A 12,701-nucleotide genomic window follows, 5' to 3' on the forward strand; every position below is an offset into this window, starting at 1 on the left:
ATATCTCAAGCCAATGAAGCAATATCATTTATAAATGATTCCTAAGGTGTACCATGAGCAAATTGTACCGAGGTCGTACGGCCCGATCCAACATAAAATATTTAAACTGTGCACTGCCGAGGGTCAAACGACTCGAATCGTAGATGCATCTATCTGCTATCGAGACGTTCAGCCCGCTCCACAAATAGGAAATACTTTAAAGAAATACAAAATTTCAATAACAGTCAAGTGTTCCATTCACAACTTCAAGTAAGTGAAATTTAACCTTTCACAAATTCTTTTATAAATTTCCAATCTGACTTAAGCAATTAAATTAACAATTAAGGGTGCAAACATCTCAAGTATAGCATGATATATGTCCTAGACTACCCGCACGATAGCATAATTAGTATCTACGTACGGACTCTCGTCACCTCATGCGTACGTAGCCCCCACAAATAGAAACACATGTTAATTAATTCACCTATGGGGATAGTTCCCTCTTACAAGGTTAGAAAAGAGACTTACCTCGTCTCAAAGCCTACTTTCCGTTCCAAGATTGTGCTCAACCCTCAATTCGGTGCCGAACAATCCAAACTAGTCAAATGGTTTAATAATAAATCAATACATGTTCAAAAGTTCATATTCCAACTATTGAAGGGATTACCCAACCCCAAAAACATGATTCCTAAAATTCGCCCCTCGGTTGTCCGTATTCTGGAGATTTTCGAAGAAAGTCGTTACCCATATTCTCACGAACTCAAATATATAATTTTTACTAAATTCCATAACAAATTTCGTAGCCAAATCTCATTTTTGTCAAAAACCTAGGTTTTCACCTAAACCCCAAGATTTTCACTAATTTACATGTTATAATCTACCCATAAGCTATGTATTTACTTACATTTGATAGGAATTACTTACCTCAATTAGTTGATGAAAATGACTCTCTAACCAGCTCCAAAATCGCCCCCAAGAAGTGTAAGAAATGAGCAAAAATGCTCAAACCCCGATTTAAAACAACCCACTGCCTTCAGCAATTTTCGCACTTGCGGTGCCTCGGCCGCATTTGCGGTAACGCATCTGCAGTGCTTAGGCCGCTTCTGTGGAGTTCCTCAAGCCATCGAGGGTTTCTTCTGCAGAGGTGAGTGTCGCTCCTGCGGTCCCGCTTCTGCGGCAAGTGGGCCTCTCTTGCGGAGTGATCCGCTTCTGCTCTCTTCAAACTCGCACATGCGCGTTCGAAGGTGCGCACCAGGTCTCGCACCTACGGTCCACTGCCAATCGTCCCCTAACCGCTTCTGCGACACAACCAACGCACCTGCGAGCTCGCACCTGCGGCCGGCCAAGCGCAGGTGTGATCACACCAGAAGCTGAAAGCTTCAGCACTTGCCTTCAAGTCCGAACTTGATCCGAGCCTTGTCCGTTTAACGCCCGAGGCCCCCGGGGCCCTACCCGAACATACCAACAAGATTGAAATCATAAAATGGACTCGCTCGAACTCTCGGAACACACAAAACAACATCAAAACTAAGATTTATACCCCAAACCAATTGAATCAAAATATGAACTTCAAGTTATTCAATTTACTCCCAATGCGCCGAAACGTACTTAAACTACTCGGAATGATACCAAATTTTGCGTGCAAGTCTTAAATGATATTACAGAACTATTCTCGGTCGCAGAATTCCATTTGGACTTCGATATCACCATAACATACTTCAAACCAAATTTAAAGAACTTCAAAAACCTTCAAAGAACCAACTTTCACTATTAGGCGCTGAAATGCTCCTGGGTCATTCAGAACCCGATCCGAACGTACGCCCAAATCCGAAATCATCATACGAACCTATTGGAACTGTCAAATCTCGATTCTGAGGATGTCTACTCAAAACGTTAACCGAAGTCAAACTTTTCCTTTTTAGCCAACCTTAAGGAGTCAAATGTTCCGATTTCAATCCGAACCCTTCCAAATCTCGAACTAACCACCCCCGCAAGTCACGAGACAGCTAAAGCACAAACGGGGAGTTTTATTTAGGGGAACAGGGTTCTAGAAGGCAAAACGACTGGTCGGGTCGTTATATTCTCCACCTCTTAAACAAACGTTCGTCTTCGAACGGGTCTAGAATCATACCTGGAGTGCTGAATAAGTGTGGATATCTGCTCCGCATGTCCTCCTCAGACTCCCAAGTCGCCTCCTCAACTGGTTGGCCCCTCCACTGAACCTTTACCGCGAAAATCCTCTTGGACCTCAACTGGCGAACTTGCCTATCAACAATGGCAATTGGCTCCTCCTCATAACCCAGGCTCTCATCTAACTGAATCGTGCTGAAGTCCAACACATGTGACAGGTCGGCATGACACTTTCGGAGCATGGATACATGGAAAACCGGATGAACTCCCGATAGATTGGGCGGCAAAGTAAGCTCGTAAGCGACCTCCTCAACTCGTTTCAACACCTCAAATGGGCCTACAAACCTTGGGCGCAACTTGCCCTTCTTCCCAAACCTCATGATTCCCTTCATCGGTGAAACCTTCAAGAGAACATTTTCATCCACCATAAATGATAAATCACGCACTATTTGATCCGTGTAACTCTTCTGTCTGGACTGTGCTGTGTGAAGTCGCTCCTGAATCAACTTTACTTTTTCCAAGGCATCCTTCACCAAATCAGTACCATATAACTTAGCCTCGCCGGGCTCAAACCACCCCATGGGAGAACGACATCGCCGACCATATAAAGCCTCAAATGGAGCCATCTCGATGCTGGACTGATAACTGTTGTTGTAAGGAAACTCGGCCAAGGGCAAGAATCGATCCCACTGCCCTCCAAAGTCAATCACACATGCTCTGCGCATGTCCTCCAAGATTTGAACTATCCGCTCTGACTTTCCGTCGGTCTATGGATGAAATGATGTGCTGAGCTCTACATGGCTCCCCAACTCACTCTGTACTACTCTCCAAAAATATGAGGTGAACTGAGGGCCTCTGTCTGATATGATAGAAAGAGGCACACCATGCAACCGAACTATCTTCTGAATATAAATCTGGGCCAACCTCTCTAAAGTATACATAGTCACAACTAGGATGAAGTATGCCAACTTGGTCAATCCGTCAACAATGACCCAAACTGCATCGAACTTCCGCAAGGTCCGCGGCAACCAAACTCGATATCCATAGTAATGCGCTCCCACTTCCACTCAGGTATAGTCATCTGTTGAAGTAGGCCACCTGGCCTCTGGTGCTCATGCTTAACCTGCTGGCAATTTAGGCATCTAGCTACATACTCGACTATGTCTTTCTTCATCCGCCGCCACCAATAGTGCTGTCTCAGGTCACGATACATATTCGTAGCACCTGGATGAATGGAATACCGAGAGTTGTGTTCTTTCTCTAGAATCCTCTTCCTCAAGCCATTGACGTTGGGAACACATAGATGACCCTGGAGTCACAGAACAACATCCTCGCCGATAGTAACCTCCTTGGCACCACCTTGTAGTACCGTCTCCCTGAGAACCATCAAGTGCAGATCATCAAACTGTCGGGCCCTAATATGCTCCAATAGTGAAGATTGAGCAACAACACATGTAAGAACTCGGTCGGGCTCTGAAATATCCAACCTCACAAGTCTGTTAGCCAAGGAATGAATGTCCAAAGCTAGTGGCCTCTCCTCTACTAAAATGAATGCCAAGCTACCCATACTCTCTGCCTTTTTTCTCAAGGCATCCGCGACTACATTCGCCTTACCCGGATGATAAAGAATGGTGATATCATAATCTTTCAATAACTCAAGCCATATGCGCTGCCTCAAATTGATATCCATTTGCCGTAACAAATGCTGCAAGCTGCGATGATCAGTGTAAACCTCACATGACACTCCATAAAGATAATGCCTCCAGATCTTAGGAGCATTAACAATCGCGGCCAACTCCAAATCGTGCACAAGCTAATTCTTCTTATGGGACTTCAGTTGATGTGAAGCATATGCAACAACTTGCCCATCCTGCATCAATACACAACCTAAACCAACGCGTGAAGCGTCGCAATACACAATATACATCCTCGAGCCAGAAGGTAATGCTAGAACGGGCGTTGTAGTCAAAGCTGTCTTGAGCTTCTGGAAGCTCGCCTCATAATCATCGCACCAATGGAACGGAGCACCCTTCTCAGTCAATCTGGTCAAAGGTGCTGCAATAGATGAGAAACCCTCCACAAACCGAAGATAATAGCCTACTAACCCCAAGAAGCTCCTGATCTCAGTCGCTGTAGTAGGACGAGGCCAACTCTGAACTGCCTCAATCTTCTTGGGGTCCACCTTAATACCCTCGCATGATGCAACATACCCTAGGAATGCTACAGAATCTAGCCAAAACTCACACTTGGAGAACATATCATATAGTTTCTGTTCCTGCAAGGTTTGAAGCACCACTCTCAAATGCTGCTCGTGCTTCTCCATGCTACGTAAGTAAATCAAAATGTCATCAATGAAGACAATGACAAACGAATCAATGTAAGGCCTAAACACCCTGTTCATCAAATCCATAAACGTCGTTGGGGCGTTAGTCAAGCCGAAGGACATCACTAGGAACTCATAATGGCCGTATCTAGTACGGAAAGCAGTCTTTGGAACATCCTAGTCCTGAATCTTTAACTGATGGTATCTCGATCTCAAGTCTATCTTAGAGAATACCCTAGCACCCTGTAACTGGTCAAACAGATCATCAATACGCGGAAACGGGTACTTGTTCTTAATGGTAACCTTGTTCAGCTGGCGGTAATCAATGCACATATGCATATTCCCATCTTTCTTCTTCACAAATAACACTGGTGCACCCCAAGGAGATACACTTGGTCTGACGAACCCCTTTGCTAGCAACTCCTCAAGTTGTTCCTTCAACTTGTTTGGAACCATACGGTACGGTGGAATAGATAAAGGTTGGGTAATTGGAACCATATCAATGCAGAAATTGATATCACGATCTGGTGGCATGCTTGGAAGATCAGAAGGAAACACGACATTGAACTCCCAGACTACTGGTACTGAATCAATCGCCGAAGACTCTGCGGTAGTATCCCGAACATAGGCTAGATAAGCCAAATAACCCTTCTCGACCATTTGTCGAGCCTTTATAAGAGAGATGACTTGACTAGGTGTGCTGACGGACAAACCCTTCCACTCCAATCTAGGCAACTCTGGCATCGCCAAGGTAACAGTCTTGGCATGTCAATCAAGGATGGCGTGATACGGGGATAACCAGTCCATGCCCAGGATAACCTCAAAGTCGGTCATATTGAGCAACAAGAGATCCGCTCTAGTCTCATAACCACATAATGTGACAACACATGGCCGATAGATCCAATCCACAACAATAGAATCGCCCAAAAGAGTGGACATATAAATAAGAGTACCCAAGGACTCACGAGGAATATCTAGGAAATGAGCAAATAGAGATGATACAAATGAATACGTAGACCCTGGATCAAATAATACTGAAGCATCCCTACCGCAGACAGAAATAGTACTTGTGATCACGGCATCTGAGGCCACTGCATCTGGTCTGGCTAGAAAAGCATAGAACCTAGCTGAAGTGCCGACTGGCTGGCCTCCGCCTATTTGAGCAATAGCTGGCTGACCTCCCCCTACCTTGCCTCCACCTCTAGGATGCCCCCTACTCACATGCCCTCCGCCTCTGGGCGACCGGACGGCTGGTGCTGAAATCATGGGATGATGACCCTGATGTACTGCCTTTCCTTGAAGCCTGGGGCAGAACCTCCGCACATAATTGGGATCCCCACACTCGAAACAACCTCTCGGTGTGGTGATTTGTTATCCTTAAGTCAGACCCTGATGGCCTGAATACCCACTGGAAGAACCCTGAATGGCTGGTGGGCGGTAAGAACTCTCTGGCATGGCATTGAAATAGGCGCTGGAAGAACCCTGAATCGCTGGTGGGTGGTAAGAACTCTCTGGTATGGCACTGAAATAGGGTCACGCTGGAGTACCCCGAGGAGGCGGCGGTGCTGGATATGTGAGCCTGCTGGGCTGACCCCTCACGAAGTGACCTCTTCCCCTAACCGGGGCACCTCTAAACTCTCCGGAATAATGGACCCTCTTGTCCCGCTGCATCTTCTCTCTACCCCTCTGATGGTAACCCTCAATCCTCCAAGCAATCTCCACTACTAGCTGATAGGAAGTCCCCATCTCAACCTCTCGGGCCATAGTAGCCTAAATACCTGAGTGCAACCCCGTAACAAACCTCCGTACTCGCTCCGCCTCAGTAGGTAGTATCATAAGTGCATGGCGAGACAACTCAGAGAATCTCGCCTCATAATCGGTCACTAACATCTGGCCCTGCTGGAGCTGCTCAAACTGGAACCATAACTCTTCCCTCTGAGAGGGTGGGATATACCTGTCCAAGAATGGACGTGTAAACTGGTCCCAAGTCATAGGAGGAGAACCCACTGGTATGCCAAGAAGGTAAGACTGCCACCACCTACGGGCTTGCTCTCCAGCTAAAAAATAATGAAATCCACCCCATGGGACTCTAATATCCTCACGTTGTGCAGTCTGTCCCTGCACCGATCAATGAAATCCTGGGGATCCTCATGTCGCTCACCTCCAAAGACAGAAGGGTGTAGCCTAGTCCAACTCTCCAATAGTTTCTGCGGCTCGCCTGCCGCAGCTGGTCTAGGCTCAGGTGCCGCTGCTGCAACTAGCTGGGCACCGCCCATGGGTAGTGTACCCGGGGTCTGATATACGGCAGCCGCATGCCTTGGAGCCTGAGCAGTAGGGGTCTGTGCTCCCCCTCCCACCTGAGATATGGCTGGGTCTGCTGGAAATAAACCAGCCTGGGTCATAGTATCCATGAACCGTAGCATGCGGGCCATGACCTCCTGAATGTCCGGTGCTGACATGAAATCGACCAGGGCTGGATCTGCTGTGGGCACCTCATCCTGCTCCTTAACAATGAGATCCTCTATTGGATCCGCTGGTGGTATAACTGGGGCAACTCTAGGATGTCCTCGTCCCCTACCTCTACCAATCCGCAAAACTCTATTAAACCTGCCTATAACTTGTGAGACCTACATGAACCTAGTGCTCTGATACCATGTTGTCATGACCCAATTCTATTTTAGGTCGTGATGGCACCGTTGCTAGGCAAGCCAACTTTAACCAATCTAGTGATTTCCCATTTTAATAAGTTTTTCAAGTAAATAATTTTCCTTAATTTAAAGAATTTAATAAATAACAGATTTAGAATAAATAAAACAGAAGCAACTAGATGTAGTCATAACTGTAGAAATAAAGCAAAAACCACAAGTCTACTAGTGTGTGCCAAGACCTGGTGTCACAAGTATATGGGCTACTAGTAGAATATACAAAAGATTACTACTCTACTATCTGAAATGAGATAGATAGAACAATAACAAAAGAAAGACTCCGGCTGCTGCAGAACGGCCCGTAAGGCAGCTCACCGTGTAGTCTCGTAGCAGGGGTCAAGCTTGCACGCTGGACTGATACCTAGATGCACCTGCCTCAGATCATGCACATTAAGTGCAGAAGTGTAGCGTGAGTACATAAACAACATGTACCCAGTAAGTATCCAGTCTAACCTCGAAGAAGAATTGACGAGGGGTCGACTTTGACACTTACTATGGGCTAAAAATAATATGCCAAAATTTACAAATAAGCATGGATTTCGTGAATAATACTGAAAACTCAATAACATGAAATAATAAATAATCCTTTCACAAGTACTAAGTCCCGAATTTATTTTCATCATTTAACAATTTATATCTCAAGCCCATGAAGTAATATCATTTATAAATGATTCCAAAGATGTATCATGCACAAATTGTACCGGGGTCGTATGGCCCTATCCAACATAAAATATTTAAATTGTGCACTACCGAGGGTCGAACGGCTCGAACCATAGATGCATCTATCTGCTATCGAGGCGTTCGGCCCGCTCCACAAATAGGAAATACTCTAAAGAAACACAAATTCTCAATAACATTCAAGTGTTCCATTCACAACTTCAAGTAAGTGAAATTTAACCTTTTAAAAATTCTTTTATAAATTTCCAATCTGACTTAAGCAATTAAATTAACAATTAAGGGTGCAAACATCTCAAGTATAGAATGATATAGGTCCTAGACTACCCGTACAATAGCATAATTAGTATCTACGTACGGACTCTCGTCACCTCGTGCGTACGTAGCCCCGACAAATAGAAACACATGTTAATTAATTCACCTATGGGGATAGTTCCCTCTTACAAGGTTAGAAAAGAGACTTCCCTCATCTCAAAGCCTACTTTCCGGTCCAAGATTGTGCTCAACCCTCAATTCGGTGCCGAACAATCCAAACTAGTCAAATGGTTTAATAATAAATCAATACATGTTCAAAAGTTCATATTCCAACTATTGAAGGGATTACCCAACCCCAAAAACATGATTCCTAAAATTCGCCCCTGGGTTGTCCGTATTCTAGAGATTTTCGAAGAAAGTCCTTACCCATAATCTCACAAACTCAAATATATGATTTTTACTAATTTCCATAACAAATTTCGTGGTCAAATCTCATTTTTGTCAAAAACCTAGGTTTTCACCTAAACCCCAAGATTTTCACTAATTTACATGTTATAATCTACCCATAAGCTATGTATTTACTCACATTTGATAGGAATTACTTACCTCAATTAGTTGATGAAAATCCCTCTCTAACCAGCTCCAGAATCACCCCCAAGAAGTGTAAGAAATGAGCAAAAATGTTCAAACCCCGATTTAAAACAACCCACTACCTTCAGCGATTTTCACACCTACGGTACCGCATCTGCAGTGCTTAGGCCGCTTCTGCGGAGTTCCTCAAGCTAGCGAGGGTCGCTTCTGCGGAGGTGAGTGCCGCTCCTGTGGTCCCGCTTCTGCGCTCCTCAAACTCGCACCTGCGGTCCACTGCCACTCGTCCCCTAACTGATTCTGCGACACAACCAATGCACCCGCGGGAGGCCAAGTGCAGGTGTGATCACACTAGAAGCTGAAAGCTTCAGCACTTGCCTTCAAGTCCGAACTTGATCTAAGCCTTGTCCGTTTAACACCCGAGGCCCCCGGGCCACCACCCGAACGTACCAACAAGTTTAAAATCATAAAACGGACTCGTGCGAACTCTCGGAACACACAAAATAACATCAAATTCAAGAATCACACCCCAAACCAATTTAATCAAAATATGAACTTCAAGTTCTTCAATTTACTCCCAACGCGCAAAAACGTACTTAAACTACTCGGAAAGATACCAAATTTTGTGTGCAAGTCTTAAATGACATTATGGAACTATTCCCGGTCTCGAAATTCCATTTGGAATTCGATATCACCAAAACCTACTTCAAACCAAATTTAAAGAACTTCAAAAACCTTCAAAGAACCAACTTTCACTATTAGGCACCGAAATGCTCCCGGGTCATTCAAAACCTGATCCGAACATACGCCCCAAGTCTGAAATCATCATACGAACCTATTGGAACCGTCAAATCTTGATTCCAAGGTCGTCTACTCAAAACATTGACCGAAGTCAAACTTGCCCTTTTTAGCAAACCTTAAGGAACCAAATGTTCCGATTTCAACCCGAACCCTTCCAAATCTCGAACTAACCACCCCCGCAAGTCATGAAACAGTAAAGTACAAACGGGGAGTTTTATTTAGGGGAACGAAGTTCTAGAAGGCAAAACGACCGGTCGGATCGTTACATTCTCCACCTCTTAAACAAACGTTCGTCCTCGAACGGGTCTAGAATCATACCTGGAGTGCTGAATAAGTGTGGATATATGCTCTGCATGTCCTCCTCGAACTCCCAAGTCACCTACTCGACTGGTTGGCCCCTCCACTGAACCTTTACCGCAGAAATCCTCTTGGACCTCAACTGGCAAACCTGCCTATCAACAATGGCAACTGGCTCCTACTCATAACCCAAGCTCTCATCTAACTGAATCGTGCTGAAGTCCAACACATGTGACAGGTCGGCATGATACTTCCGGAGCATGGATACATGGAAAACCGGATGAACTCCCGATACACTAGGCGGCAAAGCAAGCTCGTAAGTGACCTCCCCAACTCGTTTCAACACCTCAAATGGGCCTATAAACCTTGGGCTCAACTTGCCCTTCTTCCCAAACCTCATGATTCCCTTCATCGGCGAAACCTTCAAGAGAACTTTTTCACCCACCATAAATGATAAATCACGCGCCTTCTGATCCGTGTAACTCTTCTGTCTGGACTGTGCTATGCGAAGTCGCTCCTGAATCAATTTTACTTTTTCCAAGGCATCCTTCACCAAATCAGTACCATATAACTTAGCCTCGCCGGGCTCAAAACACCCGATGGGAGAATGACATCGCCGACCATATAAAGCCTCAAATGGAGCCATCTCGATGTTGTACTGATAACTGTTGTTGTAAGCAAACTCGGCCAAGGGCAAGAATCGATCCCACTGCCCTCCAAAGTCAATCACACTTGCTCTGAGAATGTCCTCCGAGATCTGAACTGTCCGCTCCGACTGTCCATCGATCTATGGATGAAATATTATGCTGAGCTCTACACGGGTCCCCAATCACTCTGTACTGCTCTCCAGAAATGTGAGGTGAACTGAGGGCCTCTGTTTGATAGGATGGAAACAGGCACACCATGCAACCGAACTATTGCCTGAATATAAATATGGGCCAACCTCTCTGAAGTATACGTAGTCACAACTAGGATGAAGTGTGTCGACTTGGTCAATCCGTCAACAATGACCCCAAACTGCATCGAACTTCTGCAAGGTCCGCGGAAACCCAAATACAAAATCCATAGTAATGCACTCCCACTTCCACTCAGGTATAGTTATCTGTTGAAGTAGTCCACCTGGCCTCTGGTGCTCATACTGAACCTGCTGGAAATTTAGGCATCTAGCTACACACTCGACTATGTATTTCTTCATCCGCCGCCACCAATAGTAATGTCTTAGGTCACGATACATCTTCATAGCATATGGATGAATGGAATACCGAGAGCTGTGTGCTTCCTCTAGAATCCTCTTCCTCAAGCCATCAACGTTAGGAACACATAGACGACCCCGGAGTCGCAGAACACCATCCTCGCCGATAGTAACCTCCTTGGCACCACCTTGTAGTACCGTCTCTCTGAAAATCATCAAGTGCGGATCATCAAACTGTCGGGCCCTAATTTGCTCCAATAGTGAAGATTGAGCAATGACACATGCAAGAACTCGGCTGGGCTCTGAAATATCTAACCTCACAAGTCCGTTAGCCAAGGACTGAATGTCCAAAGCTAGTGGCCTCTCCTCTGCTGAAATGAATACCAAGCTACCCATACTCTCTGCCTTTCTTCTCAAGGCATCCGCACCTACATTTGCCTTGCCCGGATGATAAAGAATGGTGATATCATAATCCTTCAATAACTCAAGCCATCTGCGCCGCCTCAAATGGATATCCCTTTTCCAGAACAAATGTTGCAAGTTGCGATGAACAGTGTAAACCTCACAGGACACTCCATAAAGATAATGTCTCTAGATCTTAAGAGCATGAACAATCGCGGCCAGCTCCAAATCGTGCACAGGATAATTATTCTCATGGGGCTTCAGCTGACGTGAAGCATATGCACTAAATCGCCCCTCCTGCATCAATACACAACCCAAACCAACGCGTGAAGCGTCGCAATACACAGTATACATCCCCGAGCTGGAAGGTAATACTATAACGGGCGCTGTAGTCAAAGCTATCTTGAGCTTCTAGAAGCTCGCCTCACAATCATCAGACCAATGGAACGGAGCACCCTTCTCAGTCAATATGGTCAAAGGTGCTGCAATATATGAGAAACCCTCCACAAACCGACAATAATAGCCTGCTAACCCCAAGAAGCTCCTGATCTTAGTCATCGTAGTAGGACGAGGCCAACTCTGAACTGCCTCAATCTTCTTGGGGTCAACCTTAATACCCTCGCATGATACAACATGCCCCAGGAATGCTACAGAATCTAGCCAAAACTCACACTTGGAGAACTTAGCATATAGCTTCTGTTCCTACAAGGTCTAAAGCACCACTCTCAAATGCTGCTCGTGCTCCTCCATGCTATGTGAGTAAATCAAAATGACATCAATGAAGACAATGACAAATGAGTTAATGTAAGGCCGGAACACCCTGTTCATCAAATCCATAAACGCCGTTGGGGTATTAGTCAAGCCGAAGGACATCACTAGGAACTCATAATGGCCATATCCCTGATCTCAAGTCGATCTTAGAGAACACCCTAGCACCCTGTAACTGGTCAAACAGATCATCAATACGCAACAATGGGTACTTGTTTTTACTGGTAACCTTGTTCAACTAGCAGTAATCAATACACATCCGCACCCCAAGGTGATACACTTGGTCCGATGATCCCCTTTGCTAGCAACTACTCAAGTTGTTCCTTCAACTCTTTCAACTCTTTCGGATCCATACGGTACGGTGGAATAGATATAGGCTGGGTACCTGGAGCCATATCAATGCAGAAATTGATATCACAATCTGGTGGCATGCATGGAAGATCAGAAGGAAAAACATCGGAGAACTCCCGGACTACTGGTACTGAATCAATCGCTGGAGACTTTGCGGTAGTATCCCAAACATAGGCTATATAAGCCAAATAACCCTTCTCGACCATGTATCGAGCCTTAATAAGAGAGATGATCT

The sequence above is a fragment of the Nicotiana tomentosiformis genome, chromosome 7, assembly GCF_000390325.3.
Source record: "Nicotiana tomentosiformis chromosome 7, ASM39032v3, whole genome shotgun sequence".
Classification (NCBI taxonomy): domain Eukaryota; kingdom Viridiplantae; phylum Streptophyta; class Magnoliopsida; order Solanales; family Solanaceae; genus Nicotiana; species Nicotiana tomentosiformis.